Source organism: Ixodes scapularis, unplaced genomic scaffold, assembly GCF_016920785.2.
Source record: "Ixodes scapularis isolate PalLabHiFi unplaced genomic scaffold, ASM1692078v2 PGA_scaffold10__122_contigs__length_95168666, whole genome shotgun sequence".
Taxonomy (NCBI): Eukaryota; Metazoa; Arthropoda; class Arachnida; order Ixodida; family Ixodidae; genus Ixodes; species Ixodes scapularis.
In genome coordinates this window covers 5,755,762-5,783,416 of record NW_024609836.1, presented here as the reverse complement: position 1 = coordinate 5,783,416, position 27,655 = coordinate 5,755,762, and the positions used below count along the sequence as shown (strand labels likewise).

General features: G+C 45.5%; 1 pseudogene; it reads right to left on the bottom strand.

Moving 5' to 3' along the window:
- Positions 1-1,695: 1,695 nt before the first annotated feature.
- On the bottom strand, positions 1,696-27,623 carry LOC115314194 (annotated as a pseudogene).
- Between the last annotated feature and the right edge of the window lie 32 nt (positions 27,624-27,655).

Here is a 27,655-nt window from a genome sequence, read left to right as displayed (position 1 = left end):
TACCGGCTTTGATCGTAGACTTACTAAGTTCTCTAAAGCCAACTGTACCTCAATCTACAATCTTAATTCCTTAAAAATATGATAGACCCACACATTAATGGAGGTTTCGGGTATCACGTGCGTATATTCTCGATTGCATAAAAGTGATGTCGGAGATACTCCAGCATAATCACTTGCACATGCCGCCTGTGTTGTGTTTACGTTAACCGCAACGTTCCCGGCATTCGGAACGAACTCCACAGACGTCGACGACCTATTGATGCAAGAAAAGCTAGCGTTGCGATTTGTGATAATCAATTTCACCTATCTGCCCTTTTTGTTTTCGTTCACGTAACTACGTGAAAAAACTGTGGAAGTTGTGAAATCAAACCCATTTTGTCCAACGGCACAAAATCTCAACATTGTCTGTCGTGTCGCCAGTTATTTTATTTCGTCCTATCTTGCATTTTATTTGGACAAGTCTATTTAGTTAAGTTAAATCTTTATATTTTAAGTTTGAATTGTCTGAAGTGTTTTATAAGCTTGGTTTGTTAAAGAGATTTGCAACACTCAATATTGAGGTCTGGCCACTCTGGCAACTCTCCGAAACTATCCGAAACGCACCGTGGGTTTGCCGCTCTTCCGAAACTTTAAAAAAACTGCTCTTTCGGTTTGGAGGAACAAAGTTTCGCCCATCACTATACAACAGCCCTCGAGGCTTCCAACAGAGGGCGAGCTATCGCTCGCCCTCTGTTAGACCTCCGGAATCCCGGGGTCAGTCTCCGTCTCTTGCCGTTTACGATCTAGATAATAATTGTACTTCTCTGTAATTGCGTGATTACTACACGATACACGTTAAATACCCTAGGTAGGCTGCAGCACCCCATGAAAGACACACTAGCTGCGTTTGATTTAGCTGCACCTCCTGCACCGGTGGAGAAAATAGCAGCCCAAGCAGCACGAATTTTGGCCAAGCAATGGCCAATGTCCGGCGATGGTCTTTTGGCCAGTGGCCAGAGAGTGGCCATTCATTGGCCAATGCTTGGCCGATGGCTGATGGCCAGTGGCCAGATAAAGGCCAGTCACCGGCCAGTCTCTGGCCACTGTGTGGCCACTTGGCCAAGGACCATTGCCAGCCATTGGCCGATGACTGGCCAACTCTGTGCTGCTTGGGAGGGCTCTGTACTTCTGGTATGTGTATTCAGATGCAACCGGAAGTACGCCACCATATACAATTTTCACCACCGCTGCAGAAGGTGTAAGTAAATTGAACCCAGCAAATGTATTTTGTCAGCGAAGACATCAGTCGTCAATTTTAAGACAGTTTCCACTTATAAAGCCTCCAAATAAAAATGTAAATTAAATGTCTGAGTCCTGACTTTTGTGTGAGTTAAAGGAAAAAAGTTTGGTTTACATTTGTTTGTTTCTAAGCTTAGAAGTACATTTTGTTTTAAGCAAACAGCAAGTGTATTTTTATCATACTTGAAGCCCAGCTAGTAAATAAAAGTCGTTTATTTATATTCGTAACTTTTGGACAAAAACTAGACGCAAAACCCCTCGACTCATATTCACAGACATGATTGAAAGCATGTGCATGTCTAAGGAAGAACAAATAATATTTCAAAGTTGCCATTACAGAATCACAAACGGAGAACACAGAAGAAAACTGTCGAAAGACATAGACTTTTAGTTCTTTTTTTTTTTTAGTTAGGTATCTCAGTATTGCTTACGAATTAAGTATTCCAGGTCTGCACGGGTGTCGTAGACGGTACTCCTGAATTGGCACATGGACGGGGTTAAGTTGGCGTTTTTCAGAATGCCTCTTACGTAAGAGACGAGGGCCTCTTTACCAGCAAGGTCCACGGTTGGAGGAATGCAACTTTTGCAAATCTGAAAAAAAAAAAAAAAAAAGAAGAAAGAAAAAAATGCGAATTTAAAAAAGTAGGTACTTCTAGCTTCTCTTTAATTTGGAACTACCGTTTGTCACATTTTTGCTCACGGTAACTTCTTACCATGCACTAAAGTTGAGTAAACAATTGCGTCCAAAAGAGCAGTTAGTTTTCGGGTAATTAGGTACGCAAATCTGTTGTCTAGTTTGTTAAGTTTTTAATTCAAGTTAATAACAGTTTTGTTCACCCTCTTTGGTACGTGTCTGTCAAAATGCAATATAAATATTGCACGTAGTATGTTTTCATAGAAGTTGTCTATGATCAGTTGCCGATAGAATTAATGACATTACTTACAATTACAAATAATTTTTGAATGTCGTTTTTTTTTTTTTTTTCTTCCGGATTCCATTTTTTTAGAGGACCCGGACTTGAGAGAGCGTTTTTCCGCAATGAATTCATATTTTTACTTCCAGCTTAAAGACGTGTAGCTGCGGTACTAATAGGAGGAAATGGCTTTTTTTCGCTAATATGTACTATATCAAAATGTTTTCATTTTACCTTTTTTTTTTCAAGCTGAACGCATTCATCACCAGTCACAATGTGACGAGAGATGATGTATTTTGAATGGTAGAACTTTTTTCTCGTAGGATTACAGTGATATTGAATTTTTGAAAACAATACTGTAGACACTCACTCCAGCAGTAGCTAAACATTCCGTGTCACACTCAATTTAATTTTAAATTTTCCGCTTGTCCTGCAAGTTTTGCAAGTGACGTCAACCCACTAGACAGCTCGAAGAAATTTTAATGCTGATTTTGGCATCACCTTATTTTCAATTTCGTTAACTGCCATTCCCAATTTAGGGGTAATAAATAGCATATGCTAGGAAAAGTAAAATCCGGATATTAAAAAAATACTGAGTTTGGGTAGCCAAAAAAACAGCTGTTGTTCTTTTTTAAATAATTTCGTAAAATAGGTGCGATTTTTATGTCACCTGCTCGGATGGCACGAAAAGAAAAAGACTCGGCGCGCAGCGTCGAGTCTTTTTCTTTTTAGCAAATAAGCTATCATCATTATCAGTTGCAGACATTCCACGACTACGCGCTACGCTACGCCGGCGGTCAGTGCGCCAGGGCAAGACAGTGTCTCGAGTTCTCAAACAACGGCAAATGTGTTGCGTGGTGTTTTCGTTTGAAACTTTTTCGAAACGATGCACACGATACACCCCGAGCTTCAGCAAAACGTTAGTTTAGTTTCGGTTTCTAAACTTTGCTTTTAGAAACAAAAAAAGAAAAAAACTCCCCAGTTATGTGTATTTTTCCGTTTTGCGTTCAAGAGACAATCTAGTATTTCTGTATTCCGTATGTTAATTCAGTAATGTGCGCCACTATACTCAGTTTTACTTTATGTTGTACCGCAGCGAATACTAGAAGCGCGAGCTCATAGCGTTGGCAGCTGCCCTTACTGCACGAGAGCTTGTGCCGCCGAGATCGGCCTGAGAGAAAGGAGCTCGTGCTTGTAGCCTTCTGCGGTACATCATAAGGTGATACAGAGTACAGGGAGTATTCACTGGCGGCCATTGGCGACGTGCGCGCCCGAAAGCGTCGCTGTGGTCGGCCTTCCACGATTGGCCCTAAAGCTGACTATGACGTCGGAAAGGGTATACCATCGACAGAAATAAGAGGCATGAAAGAACTTTAATTTCGACGGTGTTGGCAGTGTTACTTCGAGAGCGCAATGATTTCAGGCTTCCACCATGCTGTTTACAAACACCATCGAACTTGTTGTTCGCAAGGTAATGACGTCACAAGGGGGAACCATAGGAGGGCGCCACCGAAACATCTCGCCGCTAAAGCTGTGTGCGCGAATGCTGAGCGCGTGCTGATGGTGAGCTTCCACAGTTCTTTTGCAACGTGCATTCCGCAGCATCAAAAGTGCCGGTCTTGGCAGCCTATTGATGTGAGCTCGTTCTGAGCATGCGCTCTAAACAGCACCCACAAATATGGAGTCTAGGGAATACTCCCTATAGTATGGTGTAGTTTTGAATTGTATATCGTATAAACGAGGAAACACTATTGTTCTTTCTTTTAAGGCGCTACTGGCTCTCGCTCAGCAGAGCATTTTGTCTTCATAGTCGGATGCAACCTAAGAACAATCTTTTAGCTCCACCCACAAGCGCATTGCGCCCATCTGAAGTGCGTCCGCCGTCGAGAAAGTAGTTCGCTAGCAACGTTGCTTTTTCTTCCTCCAGGAAACGTGTCTTAAACTACTACAATATTTATTTAATTCATTCAGGACATTTAAATAATTTAGAATACGTTTTTGTCAACGAGATAGCTGTTTAGTAAAGAAGGAAAGTCATGTCCAATGTACCGTTTTCCCAATTCATTTTATGTCCAAGATACTGTCTAACATACCGTCTAACATACCTCTCAGCAGTGCTAAGCCTCGCGCCCGCTTCGAAATTTTCGTTGGCGATAGCGTCGCTGGATTCTCACGTTGTCGCGCAAAAAGTGCTGCAAACGCAAGCCGATACCATTAAGATTTCGTGGCGTAACCTCGGGCACGTAAAACACGGTGCAAAAAAGCAGAATAATTGTCACGAGAAACTAGCGTCGCGTTGCTAAGGCCAGCAGCCATGTTGGGCTTTTCTTTTTTTTTTTTTCAAAAGGATCGCGATTGGTTTACGGAATCGTGACGTCATGAAAACGATTGGCTGGCGTTTCTCGGCGTAGGATTACATTTTCCTCTGAGAGGCATTTCCGGTTTTTTCTTAGCTTGCAACCGACTATAGTGTTTAGCCTTTATTAAATTGGTTCGAGAGACACGCGGCGCCGCGGAGAGGCAGCAGCCCGTACCACGGAGGCCCGCGGTGCCCCGCCTAGTGAACATGACAATGTGATGAGTATATTGTCATGAATGACAAGTGATGAGGCTACAATAACTGCAGAAACTAAACGTTTAATGGGGCCGAACTTGTGCCCAAAAATAAAAAGGGAACAGAGTAAAGCAGAGCGTCGCGGGCGTCGAAGTCGGCGTGACAGCAGAGTCGAACGCTGGGGCGGAAACTGACTCGACAAGGTTGCGGGCAGCCTCTTATCTAGAGTGCGTCACTATCTCGAAGATTCGGCGGAGAACCTTCGAGCGTAGCGCGTTCGGGGCGAGAATGAACATGCACTTTCTAGAACAACAAAAGCAGAGATAAACGATAGAAGTTATGTCCGGAGCAAGAATACACGAGGGCCTTATAGAAGTCCGTGACCCTGCGCGCGACAATATACATGCAAGATGACGACGACATGGATTGTTGGTACTGGGGAGGATGGCAGTCCGATTCGTAAAGTGTGATTTCGTGGAGGCGGGTTGGGCGGCTCAGCGGTGGGCCATGGGGGACCTGGCACGCCGTTTATTTGTGCATCCGCACCCATAAACAAATGTCATATGGTAGACTTTAGAATATCCTTTCTATGGTCGGCTCAGGCAATTTCGCCCAATTCTCTTTAGTTTTCTATATAACTGTATTTAGCTTTTTCTATAGTCGATCCTATGGCTCTATCGAAATACATTTACGGCTCGACAGTTGGTTTTTCACACGCCACTTTTCTTTTACTGTGATTAGCTAAAACATTTCTATTGCAAATAGTTGCCAATGGACAGGAAAAAATACATAAAAGGATTGTTTTCAAATTTCCTAGAAGTATATATTACATAAAGCTTATACCGTAGACAAGCACAAGCGTGGAAGCGATATAGGAATCGTGAAGAGTATTACTAAGCTTTTATAAAACTGAAAAGATTGCAAGGCAAACAAGAACCGGGGCAATTCTTGGATAGTGATTATTCGCTCGGCTGCCGAGAAAATGATTCCCTCTAAATTCTACCAGCAGATGCCTCTCATTGGTGGTGGCAGTCAGTTCATTTAACGACGTTACATCGACAGAGTGTGTTGTAGATACCTCAGAATGCCTTTCTTTTCTGTAATAAGTCACCCCAGGCTCACCCTTGGGCTAGTTGGTGAACGTTAGAAATCTTGGCCTAAGACGCAAAGAATAACGTACACAAAAGAGAAATCAGACATACAGGTTCCACTCACAACTATATTTGAAAAGTGCAGAAGGAAAGGAATACATATGTCGTCATTGTCCTCACGTCCACGAATGCGCTTAGCCATGTGATATACGCCTCATCACCCATTCACAAAAAATTATCAAATATTCAAATCTCAGCATTATAGAGTGCAATCGGTGTGTCACTTAGGCATTGTGTACCCCTTTTTCTGATAAAATACGCATCCAATAACTCCCACGCTTTTTGTCACTTGCACGTGGAGCGCTCTACCAACTGAGCTAACCAGGGGTTAGACGTCAGTAAAGAAAGCGGGTTTTATCAGCCGCCGCAAAACCCGTTTGCTCTACTGACGTCTAACCCCTGGTTAGCTCAGTTGGTAGAGCGCTCCGCGTGTAATGGAGAGGTCCTGGGTTCGATACCCAGACCAGGCGGATTTTCGGCACTTGCCTTCGCCCAGAATCTGCCTCAGAAACACGAGGCTCACACCCACATTTGCTGCAGCGTTCAGGCAAATGGGCATCATCATTCCTGGTTAGATTTTGCGCGTGCTTCCTTAGTCGATCGGTTGCACATCTGCCCGTCTGTCCTACGTAGGACTTACCACACGTTAGAAGGATTTCATAAACCACCCCCCGTGAAACAATCAACCTATGGCTTGGCATTTTTTGTGGTGCAGGCTCGCCTCTTACCGCTGCCACCGGTAATACGAGAGCAGAGTTGGCTGAGCTTACTCGGCGCTCAGAACACGAGCGGTACTCCAAAGCGGTTAGCCACCTCCTCGAGGTTGTGCGAAATTTTATGCACATACGGTACCAGCTCAGGTCTCAATTTGCACCGGGCCGTTTTCGCCCTTGCAGTAGTGGTATGGCCTTTTCCTTTTTAAAAAAATGCCTTCTACCACATTCGTCATAACATCTTCAGGGTAGCCCGCTGACAATAGTCTGGTCACCTGGTTCTTAGAACATGTCTCCATCCAGTGTGAGCACACCTTCTAAAAGACGACTCTAGCCATAACATAGCGATACCTCTTTTTATCACATTAGAGTATCTAGAATCATACGGCAAGCGTTCCTTTTGGGACCGTAGGGCGTACATTCAACACCTGTCCCCATTGACGTCATGCCGCGTGGTTCTCATGGCCGCCGCTTCTGGCTGCTGGTTGGGGAATATTCTAATTTTTGCTTCGCGATTACGCGGTAGAATCGCAATATTTCGAAGGAACGAGGTGTGTTTTGTCTTTTGTTATAAGATAAACAATGTCAAAAGTAAAAGATGCCAATTCTTTCAACTTTAAAATCGCTGCACAGCTCCTCTAACCCGCACATGCCCCTTCGCGGCGTTAAGCTGGCAACCCATGCCCCGTTGTCCCCAATTGCACCTGCGGAAAGGGAGTCCCATACCACTTAGTTCTGCGAAATTTCATTGAGAACATTCGGTTTTTTTTGTTTTTCTATTTTCAATGTCAATCGCAAGAAACATCGTAAATATCGCCAAATGTCCATAAAGATGTTTGATAAAAGAAATAAAAGTACGCCCTTGCGGGGGAATGAACCGGGGCCCGTTGCGTATGAGGCAGTTACACTACCACTATGCTACGTCACCGCTTCGGAAACTCGCAACCATTCGTTTTATACGAGTTTCGCGTAGTCCACATAGCCATTTCCGGTTGAGGCGCACGACGTAGCACACATAGCTTTACTCAAAAAGAGTAGTGATACCTCGCACCTGCGTCAGGAAACGCATTTTTATTGTGATGTATTTAGAACCATTGAGACTGGTAAGTCGAGCACACACAGCGCGTATAATTACGTTTCCTGTATGCTTTTTGAGCACGAGTTCTTCGTGTAGTTCCGTTCGTGCACCAACCTGCGTGTCAATGTTTATCCGTCATCCCACTGTGCCGCCTTTCTTTGCGTTTTTGTTTGTTTTTGTTTCTAACTGTGCTCAGTGCTTAGTTTGTATTCGGCATGTCTTCCAAGATATGCCTGGGTGCGTATTCGGTGCGTGTCCAATATCTGTTCTGGCCGGAGTGATGTGCTTTATTTCTTCATTTATTTTCAGTGCTTATTAACTGCCGGAAGCCTCGGACGGTAGAGCACCAAGTCAGAAAAAACAATTTTATTAGACCAAACGTTTAATGAATTAGTTTTTTCTGTTGTGTCAAGTCGGTGCTCTAATATTAATTATAAGCTCACAAGAAAACGCACAGAGAGTGCTTCTCTAGTCGTTGGTTTCGAGCTTTTCAGGGAGTCATATGTTTGCTTCTTTTTTCCTCTAAGACAAGATGACTCCCATGCCGGAGGCTTCTTCAGTAGTTACAAAGCAAATGCAAGGGTCCACCTCATGTCAAATGCTATTTATCAGGAATGTCCGTATAAGCTTCGTGGAGAGGGTCGCGGTTTTTGTTACACACGGATATGTCCTTGTGGACGAACCACGATTCTATGAGTTTCTGGTGCCCCCATCTACCCTCCCTGGCCAAGGTCGTCGCGGCCGCAAAGTAAAAAGAATGCCCCGTTGTCCACGCATGGTCCACAAGTTCATTCTTCAGTCGCGTCCCGTGGGATGCGTACGTCACGTCACGCTTATGTTCTTTGAGTCTGGTTTCTCTCCTCCGTCGGGTTTAACCAATATAGGACGCTGGGCAGTCAGTTCAGAGGATATTGTAGATAACGCCTCTCTGGACGTTCGCCGGGGTTGGGTCCTTTGGGTTGGAAGCTTTGCAGCCGCGATGACCTTGGCGAGGAAGGACAGACGGGGGCACCGGAAACTCCTAGAATTGTGGTTTGTCTGCAGGGACACGTCCGTGTGTAATGAAAAACGCGGCCCTCATCACGAAGCTTATTGGACATTCGTGAGAAATCGCGTTTACTTGCACTCTAAGAAAAAAGATGGTCTCAAAGGACTAACTGCAGCATTTGGTCCCCTGAACTCCCATTTGCTCCCCGAAGAGACCATCTGGTTCGAGCTAGGTACCGTGCGCAAATGCCGGGGACTAAAGGCCGGTTCTCACATGCAGCGAAGCGCTGATGTAGCGCTGCTCACGTGCCGTCAGCTACTTATCTTTTGCCATGAGCAACAGTTTTGATGGTGCGATACAAAGCTGGTGACCGCTACCGTCGGCACGTGCTTAGCGCGAGATCAGCGCTATGCTTGTAGCGCTCCGCTGCATGTGTGAACAGGCCTTTAACTGTACTCGACCAGGACTAACCGAAAGGCACGCGGGAGCGAAAGCAGCCCCGGGTGCAAAAGCGCAGGAGCAAAAACGGCGAAAGGCGCGGGGGAGCAAGAGCGCGAGAGCAAAAGACGAGCGGACAAGATGGCGGCGTCTGCTTCATCGCCGATGGCCAGCGTTAGCGACGCACTTGCTGTTCGGGAACGCAGGGGGAGGTATCCACAGACAATCGTAGCATCAAATATTGCAAGAGCGGGCATGTTTAAGGGTTGAAGCTGACTTTATTACGATCGCAGCCTCCGTATCAGCACGTCGTGGAAGCCGCCGCTGACTTAAGTGCAGCTATTGTTGATGCACTGGCCATGCCGCTTTTGAGCATTGTCCAGGCGTCCTTCCCCTTTGCATACTTTTGAACGTGCTTTGAAAGCGTTAACTGGAACGTATAAAATGTTTTAATCACTTAGCACGTGGTAAAAACGTTTTCAAAGACAAAAAAGATAAATTCTGGTTTCTTTTCTTTTTGTATTCTTTACTACCCTTTTTTCTTTTTTTTTTCGCAAGAGACGATGGGGTTGCCACGGAGACGCGCATGCGCACACTGGGGAAGCTATGCGGGGAGCGAGAACATGGCTCCTGGGAGCCTATGGGGACGCTGTTTTATAGACTGTCACAAATAATTACTGTGTGTACGGTTACTTCTTAGTAAGAGATACACTCCTTGGAAGGTTGAGCAACAATATTAGAGAACAATATTGGTGCGAAAGCAGAGCCATGTTTGTAACGTCGTTCACGGTTGAGATGGTCACTGACAAAACGACTCCTCTCATATGATCAGTATAAAAGGCGCATGGGTAGGCTTTGGGCTGACGATTGACATAGCGGGTCGTCGCGTGTGTGTGTTTTGAGTGTGTTGTTGTATGTCATCTGTGTTCTATTTCTTGTCTATGTTAAAATGTGTATAACTTGTGCAAATGTAAAATAAGCGTTGTTTGTATGTGAACGTAATTAGCGCGGAAAAGACGTATCCCAGCGATACTATATTTTTTTACCAACTTCGAATTGGACGTTGACTAGCGCCACCTGGGTGTGTAAGCGCGCAATTTGGTACGAAATAAGGTAAGGGCGCAACATTTAGTCCCAGGGTCATAAATGCAAGGGTGCAAAAGTTACTCTTTTGGGCCGGTTTTCTCAAAGCGATGGCAAACCCATTTTGGTAAACCACGGTGCCTAGGAAGGGAAAAGTACCTAGCTACTGTAATAAACGGCTGGATATAGAACAACAATAATTATTTTTGATTGGGCAATAAGATGCGTCATCTATCGGTGAAACAAGCCAGTCATTTTGTTTATCCTGTTTTTCCGCTGGTTGTCATCGATCTAGTATGGTATTTTAAGTCAAAATATAGTAATGTTGTACTTGAAGACCAATTTATTCGATTCCGATGGTACGAATAAATTTTAGCTACTATGCTAGAGTTTGTCGACGAACATCCGAAAATATAAGAAACATTTCCTTCAATATGTTTCGCCATAAACAACGCATAATTTTCCCGTGTTTCTTCCAGTCTGGCAACGCCGGTGCTGTAGTCTCGTTTTCGTTCCTTGCGACGCACGTTTCTGCGATTCCTGCTGATCTCAACTGTTTGCCTTCTCTTCCGTTTGCCCAACCGATTCACCAGTGACGAGAACCTAAGCTTCTCGTCACCGTTGAATTGCTGGCCACCGGGGATATGTAGAAACCTCAATGCTGTCGGCATATTGTCGGTGCACTGTGAACAAAAACAAAAAACAGTACAATGTCTCAGCTGTTCATCCGGAACGAAGACTTTATTGAGGATAACCCCCTTTCTCCGCAAAGTAATCGCTGCTCACGAGTTGGTGTGCATAGTGTAACAAATTAAACGTCTTAGTATAAATATGTACCAACACTCGTTTGCAAAACATTTTTTTACTCACCATAAAAACACTTGCAAGGCTTATGTATACCATCATATGTCTTGGATCTCGGACTGCTGAAGAGTGATGCGTTCGCGGAATACTGCCGTCGGTTAGTTTAGTAGTCCTTCTTAACTATCGCTTTTCTTGACGTGCTAATAGGTTGATGGTGAGTCATTAACATAACAGCCAGATCGAAATGAATGTTCAGCAGAACCAAGCAGAACTATTAGCCCTCATTAAGCGACGCCGCGGCCATTTTGCTTCTAGGTACTGCTGCTCCCTCGGCGCCCCTGCTCTCCCAGTCACGTGACCTGGAATTCCCCCTTCTAGGGACAATAGTTAACTTGAAACCACGGTTCGCGTTCGAGAAAACGGGCCCTGGTGGTTCAACTTTGAGGGACTAACGGTAGGGGTGCAAGGGTTGCTCCCGTCACCGTTGCTCCCAGAGGGGACCAATGGTTGTGTCAGCGCATTTTCTCCCTTGAGTGAGCTAGTCACGCTCCCTTTTTTCTTAGAGTGTGAGGTTGAACCTTGCGTTTCCTTTGTAACAACTGAAGATGCCTCCCGCATTGGAAGCAAAGCGCCTAATGAATTTTTTTTTTTTGTGCCATGTCAGTCCTTTTATTTTTATTATGACGTCTTCCGGTTTTAGGGGTATTTTTGCACTGTGTGTTTATTCGTGCGTGTCAAGATTTTTTGTTACATTTGGTTACTTCAATTTTTTATAGTTTCCGAGGTTCCTGGTGCTCCTCATCCTTCATTCCTGTTAAAAAATGTGCCTACAAAAGTTTATTGTCTGGTGAAAGGGCTGCGTGTCATCGACATAGCCAAACGTTTTAGCACTGTGGAGGAGCTGGTCTACGCAGATGACTGCGGAGAGCCCGCTCAAAATCACGTGTTCGGCAATGGTTTCTTGATGCAGGTAATCGAGAACAGGCTCTCCAAACAAACTCGTGCCCTCAGTCCTCTAAGTAAAGATGCACAGCCATGTTTCTTTCTGATCTTTTTCGTTATTTTCTATGTGACAAACCCTTACATTGTCAGAAGCACTGAAAATCTAGTTGCTTACTGCCTCTTAAAGGGACACTGACACCCCCCAAAATTTTTTTTTTTCATATTTTGCCAGGCGCTTCATTATGGTGTCGGAGGACTACCCAATTAATATTTTGCAACAGCGTAGCGTATTTTTTTAATAAAGCCAAAAGACGCAACTGCTCGAAATCGAAACCGAAACCCGACGGAGGTCGGAGAAGTGGAGAGAAGAGAGTGGAGTGGCGGAAGTCACGTGGCTACACCCGACCGTATGTTTTTTTTTTGTTTTTTTTTTTTCTCCTCTCTGGTAGCAGACGACACGACATGCGGCGTGCGATGCGGCGTGCGGGAACTGTTCGCCATGCGATTCTTTTGGAGTTATGTTTGTTCCGCTCGTTGTTCTGTACTGCTAGGTGAGTTGCTTTGTACATTCAGAAGTTGGAGATGAGTAGTGAGTGCCCGCGGTGAATTTTGATCAGCTCCGAAAAGAATACACCCAAGATGTTGCGTGAAGAGCTGGCTCACATGTCCTGCGTCCGAAAAAAAAGGGGCATTGTGCGACAGAGTTTCCGAAAGATCAACGGGATCGGGACCAATGGCTGGCTGCAATTCCTGTAGAACATATACGGACACCTCGGAAAGCGGCCGTTACCTGATTTATATGCTCCTTGCATTTTGTGGAAAGTGATTACATTTTGTTCGCAGGTGTCAAAAAGAAATTCCCATACCATTTAATTCAGCGAAGTGTTGTCCACCACATGTGTTTGTTATTTTTTTGTTTGTTTCTTCAGTGATAATTGTAAAAAAAAAAAAATATGAAAACTTCGAAAAATGACTAAAAAAAAAAAAAAAAAAGGTTTCGCGGGGTATCGAGCCCGGTCCTACCGCGTGTGAAGCGGACGTCTTTGCCACTGAGCTTTTTTTTTTTTTTTTTTTTTTTTTTTCCCTATGCCTTTTTTTTTTTTTTGAGCTTTTTTTTTTATTATTTACATAAAATGGGCACTATGTACATGGTTAAAAACGCATATTGACGTAGGGAGTGCTCAGCGTTCCAGTTTGACAAAACAGCACCCATCACCTCTGGCTTCGAAGTGACCTTGGCGCTTTGAGACGCGCTGCCAAATCAGACCATCCATCTAATTCACAGCTTTTCGCTGCCTCAACGAGGCTGGTCGTAATCATGAAGCTTTCTTCAAAGTGGCGCCACGCCGGCTTGCCTCCTTCAAGAATCAAGAGGTGATCTGTGCGGGATTTCCATATTGCATGCAACCCGAGCAAAGCAAGTACTTCATAACATTTACTGTCGGGGCCAGTGCCGAATTCGAGGTATTTTGCACTGTGCCAGTCCATGTACAAATCAACTTTCAGTTTAGAGCGTAAGTCCGCCCAGAACAGTTCTGCATTTGGGCAAAATATGAAGACATGCTGCAGAGTCTCTGGCGTTGGACACAGTGCGCAGTTCAAATTCCACGGAACAAAAAATCCTTTTTTCTCCTGCCACGTCTTCACTGGCAGTACTTCGGTGTGAAAGCAAATAAAGAAGTCCATTGCAGCTTTTCGGACGGGATAATTTCGGAGGCGCTTAAAGACTGCGGATTTCTCACTGGTCCCTTGGAAGGAGCGATAAAGTGGCGGTGGAAAGACAGTGTCTATGGTGTCCCAATATAGCGCTTTTCTTTTCACTTTGCTCAGGTATTGCCTAGAGAAGCGCGCTTCAAAAAATTTAATGGCATCAGCGATTTCTTTATAGAACCTCAGTACTGCACTTGACGTCGCTCCTTCCAGGGTTACAACAAGCCAGGGGGCTAAAAAACGTCCGCCAAGTTTTACGAATGATCTTACTATGACCGAGTTACGCTGGTCACGAAAAAATAAAAACCTTTGAACTTTTAGCTTGATCTCAAGATTCACGACTCCGAAACCTCCTTTGGCTTGACTGATAAAAATGTTTGCGCGTCTCATGCGTTCAAAACTAGAATTCCAGACGAAGGTAGCACAAAAACGATGCATCTTATGGACTTCGCTTACATGACACGGCACAACCTGAGCCGCATACCATACGGTAGGGAAAAAAACGGAGTTGCAAACAAAGGCACGGTTTAGCATAGAAAGGTTTCGGCCGCGCCAGTCCAGCACTTTGGCCCTCAAACTGTTGAGATGAATTCCTCCCTTGCCAGTACTTAAGCAGTGAGGTTCTAGACTAACACCAAGGTAGTTTTGGATACTTAAGCTCCAGGTAATATTTATAAAACGCTCTGGCTTTACGTCAAAATTTCCTAGCCACGCGCCTGTAGATTTCTCGTGATTCATTTCAGCCCCAGACACTTCACAAAAATCAAGGAGGTGTTGTACGGCGAGGACAACCTCATGTCTAGATGCAGCAACAACAGTAACGTCATCTGCGTATGCTAATATTTTCGTTGCATTTCTGGCAAGGGAGACTCCCTGAATTCTATTATCGTTAATAATCTTTCTACACACAGGCTCAAGATAAAGTGAGAAAAGTATTGGCGAGAGCGGGCAGCCTTGTCTAACAGAGGCTTGCACTGCTATCTTTTCAGTTACTATTCCATTGATCAATAATCGCGTGGATATATCTTTATAGCACAGCTTAATATATTTGGCTATAGTTCTCCCGACACCAGAGGCCTCGAGTACACTGAACAGAAAAGAATGCGAAACCCTGTCAAAGGCTTTACTTAAATCAATTTGTAGCACTGCTGCGGATAAGCCTGTCGCTTCAGCGGTTTCGGTAAGTATACGCATAGTGTGAACGTTGGAGGTGATGGACCTCCCTTTAAAGCCATAGGCCTGGTGGTCACCTACAACAAACTTAAGACCCATCTCCAAGCGTTTTGCTAGTATTCTCGCCAGTAGTTTGTAATCAGTGGTGAGGAGACTGATTGGCCTTAAATTGCTCGATGTGAGAGAGTCGGAGTTCGTGTTTTTCTTTTTAATAAGGACCGTTAGTGCCTGTCGCATAGAAGGTGGAAGTAAATTTCTTTGAAGGATGTCAGCAAACACGTCACATAGCATAGGAGCTAAAATATCAGCGAACTTTTTATAGAAGGCTGAGCCTAGACCATCCACCCCGGGGGATTTTCGCGTTGGAAGCTCTTTTATAGCCCTCTCGATTTCAGCTTTCGTGATCTTTTTGTTTATGCGTTTCCTTACACTTGAGGGGATCTTTGGGAGCTCTTTGAACCACTCATCCAGCGGGTTGTCTGCCGCCTCGTCTTTCCTAGTAAATAGTTGTTGGAAAACTCTTACGAGTTCCTTCTCAATGTCTTCTTGTTCTGTTAGCACTTTGTCGTCGACACTGAGTGCGTCTATCCTGCTACGCTGCGCTCGCGTTCTTTCTATGGTTTTAAAAATTTTGCAAGGATCTTCCTCCCTTTCTTGTGCTCGGAGTCGGCATCTGATCATTGCGCCTTTGTATTCGCTTTCCATTAGGTGAAGCAAACGCTCTTTGCAATCACGTATATCTTCCCTGAAGACTCCAGGGGTTTTGTTTTCTTCAGCAATTAGCATTTCAAGGGCTTGTACTAGCACATACTTTGTTTCGCGCCCTTTTTTTGCCTGTGTTTGTCCGTGTTCGAGACAGAGCAGTTTAATTCTTTCCTTGACCTCTTCCCACACTACCGCGTCAACTTTCCCTTCCGCAGTTGCTTCTGATAAAATATTTCTTATCTGAGAGGACAGATTCTCGTCGTCAAGAAGACTTTCGTTAAGTTTCCAAGAGCTCCACCAGAGCGGCTTTCCCGTTCGCCGGTCCGCCTTTCCTATTCGCATCGTGACCATTGCGTGGTCAGAAAAGGCTACTGGGGACACCTTGTATGCAGTGACCGAACTTGCAAGCTCACTGGACATATATACCCGGTCTAGTCGTGCGTGACAATCGCCTTGCCAGTGCGTGTATCCAGGAAGAGGGCCTTTACACCCGTCGGTTACACGTCTTTGCCACTGAGCTACTGGGGCATTTTTTCTTTGTTACATGGAAATATTAGACAACAGTAAGACAAAAACATGGTAAGGTTATTACATCCCAATTTCCATTACATATAATTCTCTAGCTTATACTTTCATAGGCTCATTGTCGTGAATAGACAGAAGGAACAGAAAGGAATATTAAATAAATACAAAATGCACGTGCTAAAAGTCAGGTAGATTAATGCATCGATCAAAGAGAACATACCAATCTGGCCGCTCGTCAAGGTAGTTAAATACATTTCGTACATGCGTTACGGTTTCAATAAAATTTGATTTGGTAGATCGGGGAGGGTCCGCATTCCTGTCAATCATTCTTGTTTTCCAGAGGCTATGCAACGCCATTAAGGTAAACAGATCGTAAGGAAAACTATTATTCAATTTTAAGGGCAAAAAACGTATTGTGTAAGCATTGATATTCAAGTCTTTTTTCAGTGTCCTTTGTAGGACATCCCAGAAAAGGTAAGCATCAGTGCAGAAAATAAAACAATGCTCTATAGTTTCCGGTTGGTTACAAAGGCGGCAATTGATTGACCACGGCACAAAAATTCCACGTTCGCGAAGCCAGGGTTTTACAGGTAACGTAGAAGTATGGAGCTTAAAGAAGAATTACTTTGCTGTAGGCGAGACATGTAGTTTTCGGACACGTCTGAGGACATCTTTTCCAGGGCCTTCACTATATATACTTCGGTACAAAGGTTCAGGGAACGTTATGTCAATCAGATCAGCATATAAGACTTTGCGTGAAACCGTAAATAAATGCTCCAAAGAAAAACGAGCTGTTAGAAACTCAATCGCGCTCACTACTTCTTTGAGGTACCCCACAGGACGTGATCTGCTTGCGGGTATCGTCGTAACCACCAAATAAGGTAGTGCACTCGCGAGTTCCGTCTGTAAGTAAGTGCGAAGGAAATGATGAGATGCAGTTTTGAAGAATAAAAATCGAGATATTACTTGCGTTAGAAAGATGTGTATGAGTCCGAGACCGCCGACATCGATGGGGCGAAAGAGGTTATCACGTCTTGTAGGTTCCCAATTGGAACTCCATATAAAAGTAGCAAACACTTTGAATATGGCTTCTGGTACAGCAAATCACTTGAAGTATATACCAAAGTTTGGCGGCGAGAAACATATTACAGGCCTTAGCTCGCCCGAAAACTGACCACTGGTTGGATTTCATCTTGTCAGCTTGACATTTGATTTTTGACACCCGTTCAGTCCAGTAATGACTATTGTTACGGATACTGTTAAGAGGAACTCCTAAGTACACAGGGGCAATGCAGCTCCACGATATTTCAGCATACTCTGAACGTGTTGTGGCCCATTGCCCGCACCAGAAACCTACGCTTTTCTCCTTATTAACGAGTGCGCCGGTTGCGTCACAGAAGTTTTTTGTTATTGTAAGGACATTGTCGACGCTGCGTTTATCGGCACAAAAGAAAGCTATATCGTCTGCATATGCCAATACTTTAACTTCAGAAGAGTAGAGACGGAAACCTTCCACGATAGGACTGTTAAGTACACTTAAACAGAGGGGTTCTAAATAAAGCGAAAATAAAAGCGGTGATAGCGGACATCCTTGTTTGACGGACGATTCCAGACTAATTCGATTTGAAAGTGAACCGTTAACTATGAGCCTGGTGGCACAGTTACGGTAACATAACTTAACACCCTTTAAAAGTGTTAGTCCTGGGTTTACATGACGTAAAATAGCAAACAGGAAAGCATGGGACACGCGATCGAATGCCTTAGCCAAGTCTACTTGAACCATGGCGACCTGACCGGCATGAAGAACGCAGCTTTCTATCACTGAACGCGCAACGTGGATGTTAGTTTGTATACGTCTCCCCCTAATCCCACAGGTTTGGTGGTCTCCAACAACAGATGACGTGACACACTGTAATCGTTTTGTCAAAATTTTAGCAAAAATTTTGTAATCTACGTTGCATAAACTAATTGGTCGATAGCCTTCAATGCGTTGTAATTTGTCTGGGTCTTGACTTTTAGGGATCAACACGGTATGGCTCTCATAAAATGACGGCGGTAAAGTTCCCATCTCATACGCCTCCAAAAACACCTCAAGTAGGAAAGGACATAGCAAGTCCTTGTATGTCTTGTAAAACTCTGCAGGGAGCCCATCAGGTCCTGGTGTTTTAGAATTTGGCAACTCGTCTACCGCGCATCGAACTTCTTCCAATGTTACTGGTCCACTGAGGAGATCTTGCTGAAGCTGCTTTACCTCGGGCATTAAAGAAACTAAGTTTTTTGCCAACTGGATGTCTAAATATTGCGTTTTTCCAAAGAGACTTTTGTAATGCAACTCAAATGCCTTCATGATGAGTTCTTCGTTGTCTGAGTGTGTCCCATTACATTCTAAAACTCTAATTTTCTTTGAAAGGCCGTTACGCCTCTCATCATCGAGTGCACGACGCGTGGGTGTCTCTGAGGACAAGAAACGCCTACACCGGGGCCGTACTAGTGCCCCGTGTAAACGAATGTGCTCGTATTGCTGTAGCTGACAGTTTACGCGAAGAATGTCTTCTTGGAACATACCAGGTGTTTCGCACTCCAACTCGTGAAGCATACATAGATTTTTCAAAAGTGTAGCTTCTTCCTTCTTTGCATGAAAGGATGCAATGCACGCGCATTCGATTGCTTCATTCTTAACTTCCTGTTTGAAGGAGTCCCACTGAGCAAATATGCCAAATTTCTGATTCGTTGACACGTGATTAAAACATTCGCGGACACATTTCTGAAAGTCTTGGTTGTCTAGCAGTCTTGTATTTAGTTTCCATAAAGCCCAATTTGGTTGTGCCTTTCGCGGTGCGTCTGTTCCAAAACGGATCTTTACAAGGCAGTGGTCCGAAAAAGAAACTGGTTTGACGTCATAAGCAGTCACGTGTGAAATAAGCGAGCTTGAGACGTAAATACGATCGAGTCTCGCATTACTTGTAACATGAAGGTGAGTGAATCGGAGAGTAGTATTTTGGGAAGCTCCGACGTCAAAAAGGTGATAGTCGAATGCAAGAGTGTTTAGTATGTCGGAACTTCTATCGGGCCTTGCAGAAGGCACTGACCTGTCTTTTATGCTACACACACAGTTGAAATCTCCAAATAAAACAATATGTTTGTCGGTGCTGAGAAATGGGATCAGGCTTTCAAAAAAAAAACGACGCTGTCTAACGTCATTATAAGCATATATGCAAATTAATCGCCAGTAGGTACCGTATAAAAGAAAATCGCAACATATGAACCTTCCCTTATCGTCGACAATGTGAGAAAGTGAAGAATACCCTAAGTTCTTGTTCAAAAACAAAAAACACCCTCCCGACAAGCCATCAGCATGACTGACGCATACCTCGTAATGTGAGAGGAAGGGGTCCAGTGCACGAGCAGTATCCTCGTCAGACGATATCTTTGTCTCTTGAACAGCAACAAAGTCAAGATGTTCCTTTAAAAGGAGCTTGTACAATTGAGATTGCCGTGCACGTGAACACAGTCCTCTCACGTTAATAGAGAGTTTTAGTAGATCGTTCCGATACCTCCGATAGCCCCGAACGATACTATGCATGCGCAAGGGAGGCGGTGGCGGAGTATCGGGTATCGTTATCAGAGTCATGGGAACGATCTACTAAAACTCTCTAATGGTAGCGAAGCTGAGGGGAGATGTCAGGAAGGTTTTTAGTTAGGGTGGTAGCACATCGTCATCGTTTCTCACGTCCAGAGCTTCAGATTGCGACGTCTTGTTGCAGAGGAACTCTCGCACCGCAGATGGCTTGCATTTCAACTCACTTCCCTCGTCGTTCTTGCTCTCGGCAATAATACCTGTGGCGGAGGGCTGTGCATTACTTGTCGTCGTAGGAGCAGGTCGTTTCACCGATGTGCCAGTGGACGTCGTGGCGCGTTCGCGTCGGGCAATTGCTTGCTGGCACGGTAACTCAGGTGGTGCGTTAAGGGATGGAAACTCGCTATCCGACCAATCTCTCATCGTTTCCGTGACACACTCGGCTGGTGTTGACAGTCCTGGCAAGGTGCTGGCAGACTCGGGGTCAGAACTAAGTTCTTCTGGTCGCTGTGTAGACGTTTCCGACTCGGTTCTTTGTGTCTTGATAAGGGAAGAGGCGATGTCCCCGGTGGCATCAACGACTTCGCTGATGTCCATAAGATGATCGTGGACAACATCGTCTGTTAGGCTTCTGGACTGCCTCAGCTTGTCTGCGTAGATGGTGACGCACTCACTCGCGTCGTGTCCGTAGCGTCGGCACTCGCCGCATCTCGGGACTCTGCACTCACGACGGATATGACCAATTCTGTTACACCGAAGACACAGCGGTGGCCGACCAGGGACGAGCACCAGGCTTCGACAGCCGAAGACCGTGAGCTGATGTGGAATATTCGTTGCATTCATTCCTTCTCTAAGTGTCAGGGTCACCTCTTTGTTGAGCGTTTCCATTTGCTCCATTCCAGAGCACTTCTATTTTTCTCGTACAATGGAACGCACCGTGCCAAAAGGCGCCAGTGCCTCTTCGATTCTCTGGTTTTCCATGTGTACAGGTAACCAGAGAAGTTTCAGCTTCACATCTCTGGTGTCGGGATCGATTATGAGGCATCTGCCTCATAATTGCATCCCTTCACGGTAAGCTCCATTTTGTTTACAAGCTTAGTTTTACTTAAGGCGTTTGAGCACGTTACCATCCAGACATGGCTCATCTGAAATTGGCCTATTCCGATGATATCTTGGGCGTCGACAACACCTCGTAAGGCGTCACGGAAGTCTGGGGCTCGGTAAGGTCGTGCGGCGAGATCGCCATGAAGAAACACGGAGTTCAGGCTCAAGTTACCTGTGGGTAGACGAGGTAGCACGGTCCGGTATTCATTGGTCGACATTTCAGTAGTACTGGCCGAAGCCTCAGCGGTTCCCCGGCCGGTGGCCGGTATATTTTCCTTGGAGAACATCGAAAACACGACCGTTCTCAGCGGCGTGTTCTTCTTTCTCCCCAGCTACTGGGGCATCTCGTCACTGGGGGATCTTTTTTCTTAGTAATAATTCAGCCGGTAAACTGTAAGTGTGAAAGTTTGCTGCCGATTTTCCGTTAGCAAAAGCACTCCCGGGTCGAAGCCGGGAAGCACCACGCATTGGCGACATTCGCACCTTGTAAAGATATCGTACGCGTGCATATTCAACTCGAAGTAGACACGTCGTGATTGACGTTTGCGCGAGCGATGTCTTCAGCCACGAGAAAGGAGCGACTGCTCGGCGACGTCTTCGTGCAAATCGGCTTGGTGGTCGGGCGTGTCGTACGGAATGAATGCCAACTCTTTTGATCAGTCCCAAATTTCTCTTTTAAAGGTAGACAGAATTCGCCGGTACCGCGAACGACAGTTCTGAAATAGAGGTCCCACGCCCGTGCTGCCACCGCCGTCCCCGCGAGTCCCACGATACGCGAAAAGACGAACGCACAGAATGCTTCCGGTTGTCTGTGGAACTTTTTTTTCAATCAACGTATTTGCAGCTTTTTAGAAGCCACAAAAAATTGGTTTCATATTTTTTTCTACTTTTAATATTGAGTGTGTGCCTTCAATGACCTACGACTTTGATTAAATTTGGTGGCCGCATCGATACCTTAGAAAACGGCCCGTGACCGCGGAAAAGAGAGTGAGCGAGACTCGAACCGGCCAATTCTTGATCGGCGGTTTTCGGGCGGAAAGAAACCGAATTTCGAGCCGCAAATTCTGTTCTGGGTAGTTGAGCTCTCATATGTCACGTACAAATCAAAACCTCGGCGAGCATAAATACCCTGTCAGTGTCCCTTTAAGTAGCTTGCATCTGCTACAGAGTCTTATCTGCCAACATGACAATGTTCAAACAAAAAGCGTATCTTTAATCATTTACAATGTATCTGGTAACATAAGCTCATATGGGGTTAACCGAGTTGCCTTTCAGCAAATACTCTGCTCAGCAGTGAGCTTTACAACAGGTTGACTGCAGCGCAGGTATTGCTAGAGTGGCCAGTTGCAGGTTTTCTTGAGGCGAGCTTGTTTTAGGTGAATTTTCAGACGGAAGTTCAGGTACTTGTCAAGAAGCAGACTCTCCACGTTCCCTTTGTGTGTGGAGCACGCTTTGGACACGAGTGAGCTCTTTTTCTTAAGAACAGCCGCAATGGTCTTGAATGGTGAAGCAAGGCTCATGATTTCCGTCGTGTACGTGAGGCCCTTGAACTGCTCTTCACATGTAGTGAAAAACTGCATGACTTCAAGGCTAGGGTAGGTAAAGTTCTCACTTCCTCGCACATACTCTTTCAGTTTGATGAGGGTACTGTATTCACCGTTGGAGTCTGACATGAGGGCTCTCCCTTGCAAGTGTTGCAGTTCATAGTTCTCATCAGCGCACGGACGAGAAATCTGCCTACATATGCCAAAATGTGCCCTTCCTACTTTGTCGTCATGACAAGGAACTTGTCCATGGTGCCCTCCTCCGCAGGTGCAGGTTCTTGCAGTGGAGCTCTTCCACTTGTTGAAAACAGGTCTGCAAGATATTCCCCGTCATCTACTTAGGGTGATCACCTTCCTGCTAGCGAAATGCGGGACACGCAGGGCAAGGGGGAGGGGGGGGGGGGTCTGGGGTTGAGGGAGGGGGGAGGGATCGAGTGGGGTAGAAAAAATTTATGAACACGCACACCACAAACCGAGGCCCTGTTAACATATTTAATATTCTCTGATGTTTATACACCAGCCAATTGTATTGCAGCAATTAAGCTAAAATAGTTTTCACTCCCAGTGATATATTTTTTATGCCAAATATGTTATTAAATGTGTCGAAGTTTAAATCATAAAAAGCAACTGCAGCAGAACTCAATGCATCAAATGAACTCAAGAAACAGCAAATTCTTTTCGAATTATTGTTTCCTGCCAACGCTTACTTTCATCAACATGGTCCTACATAAATTTTTAATATTATGCTCTTTCTCGTTTTGCCTTGTGTGACTCTCTTAAAAAAATATCCACAGCAACCCTTTCGCGTTGATACAGCAATATGAAAATAATAACAATAAACGAGTACTTTTCTCTTACAATATTTTGCCACTAAAGGGAGGGGCACAACGGAGCATGCGGGTTGGGTTCCTGCAAGAACGACGGTCGCTTCCCGCAATCTGTGGACAGAAAATGGCGTACCACTGCGACTCACACGGTTACCAGTGAACTCCGCGCTTCCCTGCCCCGTTGTTCGGAAGCACCATGAGTTATAGAGCGAATTTTACGGCAGTATGAAATGCGGGACATTTTGAAGATTCGGAAACTTCTCACGGGACGCGGAACGCGGGACACGAGCCCTCAATGCCGGACAGTCCCGCGAGTCGCGGAACGGGTGGTCACCCTACATCTACTGTGTAGTTAGACGTTTTGGGCGTGTGGACGAACTGACTACCATAGATCATGTGAAGAGCGCACTTGAATTCTAATTCACTTGGCACAGGTTTCTTCAGCAAAGGACAAAAAACACGTTCTCAAGGCAGTCCTGAGTCAGCCGACCCGTGAGTAGGTACGCGTAGCCATGCTCATTGAGCAGATCTTTTTGGAGTTGATAGACAACTGTTGAAGATTTGACCCCTGCTTGCAAAGGCTTTCAGTGGGCCGTGACACACATCTTGATTTGCCTGAATGTCTGTGCAGACAGATCACACGTGCAAATGGCAGTCTCATGTTGCTGGAGGTCAAGGTGACTGAGGGCCACGACACAATGTCTTGCCGACATCAAAGTGAACCATCTGGAAACCAGCTCGCAGAACCAAGCGGTGCTTTTTGCCTCGCATTTCAAGGTTGTGAAGAGGGGCATGGCAATCTCCTGCCTCCCTTTAGCCCTAAAAAAAGTCATGTCACCATGCAATACCTGGCAGCTTCTTGGCCGAAATTGAGCGACTTAAAACTTCAGGGTTCTCGATTCAAGTCATAACAGAAATAATTAAAAAATCGGTAAAAAAAGTAAAAGGGTGTGCCAAAATAAGCGGAATGTTGACAGACAGCGGGCGGCGGTTGTACCATATCTACACAAGATTTCACAGAATCTAAAAGAATTTGCAAATAGGTATAGCGTGCCCCTAGCACGTTCAGCCCCTAAACAATTGTGACAAAGTTGTCCTAGGAATCTGGCGAAATTGAATGACATACCTCGTCATACGTGCAACAAAAAACATGTGCGCCCTCTTGTTCCTTGTACATCTGCTGTTGTGTTCAGTATCCCTCTTCCCTGTGGACGGCGCTATCTGGGACAAACTGGCCGGTGTCTTAATGGGAGGCTACGTGAGCACAATCTCCCCTTAACTTCAACTGTAGGAAACCACATTTCTGTGCATTGTAAGAGGTGTACGTGTTCTCCATTGTTTAAAAAAAAAACTCAATTATTGGATGGTACAAAGAAAACAAAACACGCGAGGTGCTTGAGGCCTATACCTTTATGTCTTTAGGCGATAACTGCGTCAGTCAGCCGTAAGTGGCACTTAGCAAAAAAAAAGTAGCTTTGTTGCGGTCTTTTGGGTGTGACTGAATTGTATGCCCACGTGCTGGCGTCTCAGTCAGCTTGCTTCATCTTCCTTTTCTTCACGCAATACATTTCAGCGAGTACGCGCTTCTCTTCCGTCCTCTTCTGACCTCGTCTGTTCTGTCTATTTTTGCGCGGTCTATTATGTTTAGTTCATAGATAGGTCAGGTGACATGAATATTTCCACTAAATTTAGCGGGGGAACTGAATTGGTGTACAGGTCATGCGACGTCAATTTTTCGCTAAAGTTAGCGGGGAAACTATATTTGTGTATAGGTCATGTGAGTGTCAGTTTTCTGCCAGCGGGGACATAACTGGTGTAGAGGTCGTGTGACGTCAAATTTTTTTTGCTACATTTTGCGGAGGCAACTATTTGGTTTGTATGTCCTGTGACGTAAGTCACGTGGCATACGATTTCCCACTAGATTTAGCGGGGAAACTGAAATAGTGCATAAGTCATCTCACGTCATTGCTTCCGCTAAATTGAGCGGGAAAACTGATCTATAGATATATAGTCCGTACACAAATATATAAATAAATAAATACTCCCCGAATTTCGCACAAAGTCTTAGCCGTTTTCCGACTGGGAATTTTGTAATAAACATATATTGATATTGTTAACAGAAAGGTTTTAATTGTTTCTGCTCAAGTGAATACCCTCTCTCAGTCGTTTATACTTCGCTTAAACGGAGTCAATCGCCTCGATGGCGCTTGCTCATCTCACTCCACATCGCCGTCAATAATAACCGCGAACGTGCTGACAAGCGTCTCAATCAACTACCACATATCTGGCGGTGTCCTAACAAATTCATATAAATAAACCAATAAACGAAGTGAATTAAACCATTCCACAAGGGGGCCTTTTGTTTTTCTTGGCAAAGGTAGGAAAACGGTAAAAACAGCCAGGCTGACGCCGCTACGCTTTGTTAGTACCACACCTAATTGAATCTGATGGATCTGCTTTCGGAAATACATCTGAAAGATGCCCTCACGTTTTATGCTGTGCTCTGGCCTTGTTCACAATGCCTCTCCAGCAAGACGCCCCGGCGGAAGAGGGTATCGCTGAACAGAAGTGGCGGCCCACGAAGACTCAGCTTAAGAGCCGGCTAATGAAACTCCGGGATAGAGAGAGAGCAGCGTTTGGCTAAGGCCCTAGATGGTAGGTGGGTCCGTACTCCTATGACCAAGCGCTGAGGGAGTTGTTGATGTTCATCCCAAGATAAAAAAAAAAAATATCTGAGGAAACCTAAGCACTCCTTATGAGTTGCGAATGCAAAAGCATCCCTGGCTCGCTGGTGACTGCTGCACCGCAGCGTGAAAAGCGGCGAGAGTGCTAAGCCCGGCGCGGCACGTGCTGCAATCACGTGCCCTCTCATCATCATCACCGCCAAAGCTGCGGGCACCGGTTGACGATGTTAGACCTCAAAGCGAAACGTTAGGCCTAACGTCAGGTCAGCGCGTACTCGCGTCCCTCCTCACGTCAAACAGCTGCGCGCACCGGTTGACGACGTAAGACCTCAAAGTGTAACTTTAGGCGTAACTTTAGGACTAATGCAAGGCCCCAGCCAACGTTACTAAAACACTCAGTTGGGAAACTCGCCGTCGAAACCTGGGCCGCTGGCGTCCACCGAGACCGAGCTAAATGCGACAACAGCGCCACTCTTTATCGTTTGTCTGTATTATGGTCCCCTTGAGCTTTTTGAAAGCCTGTTTTTGCGTAAAAACAAACGGAAAAGACTCTTTTTGTATGGAATTTATTCAAGTTTAATACCAAATGATGGGCGCGTGATGTTTATAGCATCTTTAGTTCGCAAGGTTTTGCGGAACAATTAATATTGTTTTCATACAACCATGCCTCAGCGGGCCTTTCAGGTAGCACGTCCTGACCTAGGTGCATTTTAACGTCAATAGTTGACCGCGGCGCGTCCGCCGGGGAGACGGGGGTGGCACCCCTGTCACCTCTACCGCTGTATCTGTTCTTAAGCCAAAATAGAAGTCACGTGCAGTTCTTCGAGAGGCCGCTGCGGGAGAAATGGTGGCGTTGTGTTCGTCATTAGCTCGGTGCTCGGAGACAGATTGGGGCCACTTTTTCAAAGCTGTCTCTATGGGAGTTTCCCAACTGAGTGTTTTAGTAACGTTGGCCCCAGCGCATACCCGCGCACCCATCCTCCCCCCTCTCCCGCCGCGCCGCCAGCAGTTCGGCTGTCTCCTTAGCAACTATGACGTCGTTGTTATGGGGCCATACGACAAATCGCCGCCAATGGGAATTTACGTGCCGTTACGCTCAGCCAATGGGAATTCAGGTGCCGTTTTTCGCCGGCTTCCACCATGGGGCATTAATCGCTTTCGCATTAATAAGCTGAATACGGACTTCATAGTTCAAACGTCGAAGTGCGATAGTATTTTGACGTTTCACATATGAAGTAGTCGTGAGTGAATCACCACAGCCGATACAGTCCTATATTTTTTTTTTATCAGAGCTTACCTTTGCGTACTTGCTCCAGTGCGGCATTCCGGCCAACTTCTTACGAAATCTCATCTGCGGGGTGCTGGCGCTGAAAGTAAGGAGTGCCTCTCCTCCCGGCTTCATCAGCTTGGCGATGTTCTTGAGCGCCTGCTCCTGGTCCTTCAGCCAGTTCAGGAGGTGGAGCGCGTAGACGCGGTCGAAGAGCCCGTACCGCCCCACAAAGTCAGATGGGTCGTCCGACATAATGTCGAGGGTGTCGTAGCAGATCTTTGGGTGGTAAAAATGCTCCCTCGCATACCTCAGCATGTCTTCCGACGAGTCGACGGCGACGAGCCTTCGGCAAGGTGGGCACTGGGGCAGGAGCACGTCGCGTGTGATGTTCCCGGGGCCGCAACCCACGTCTAGGAACTGCTGGTCCTCGGTGGGGCCTCTCGGAAACGACCCTTGAACGGAGCGCAGTATATCGGCTGATACAGAAAACCATTTCGCAGTAGTTGTGTTAGTGTACAACTCTGGCATCAGCGTCTTTTTTGTGGGTTCGGTGTTTTCCATCGTGACAGGCTCAAGGCAGAAATGACGAGAGA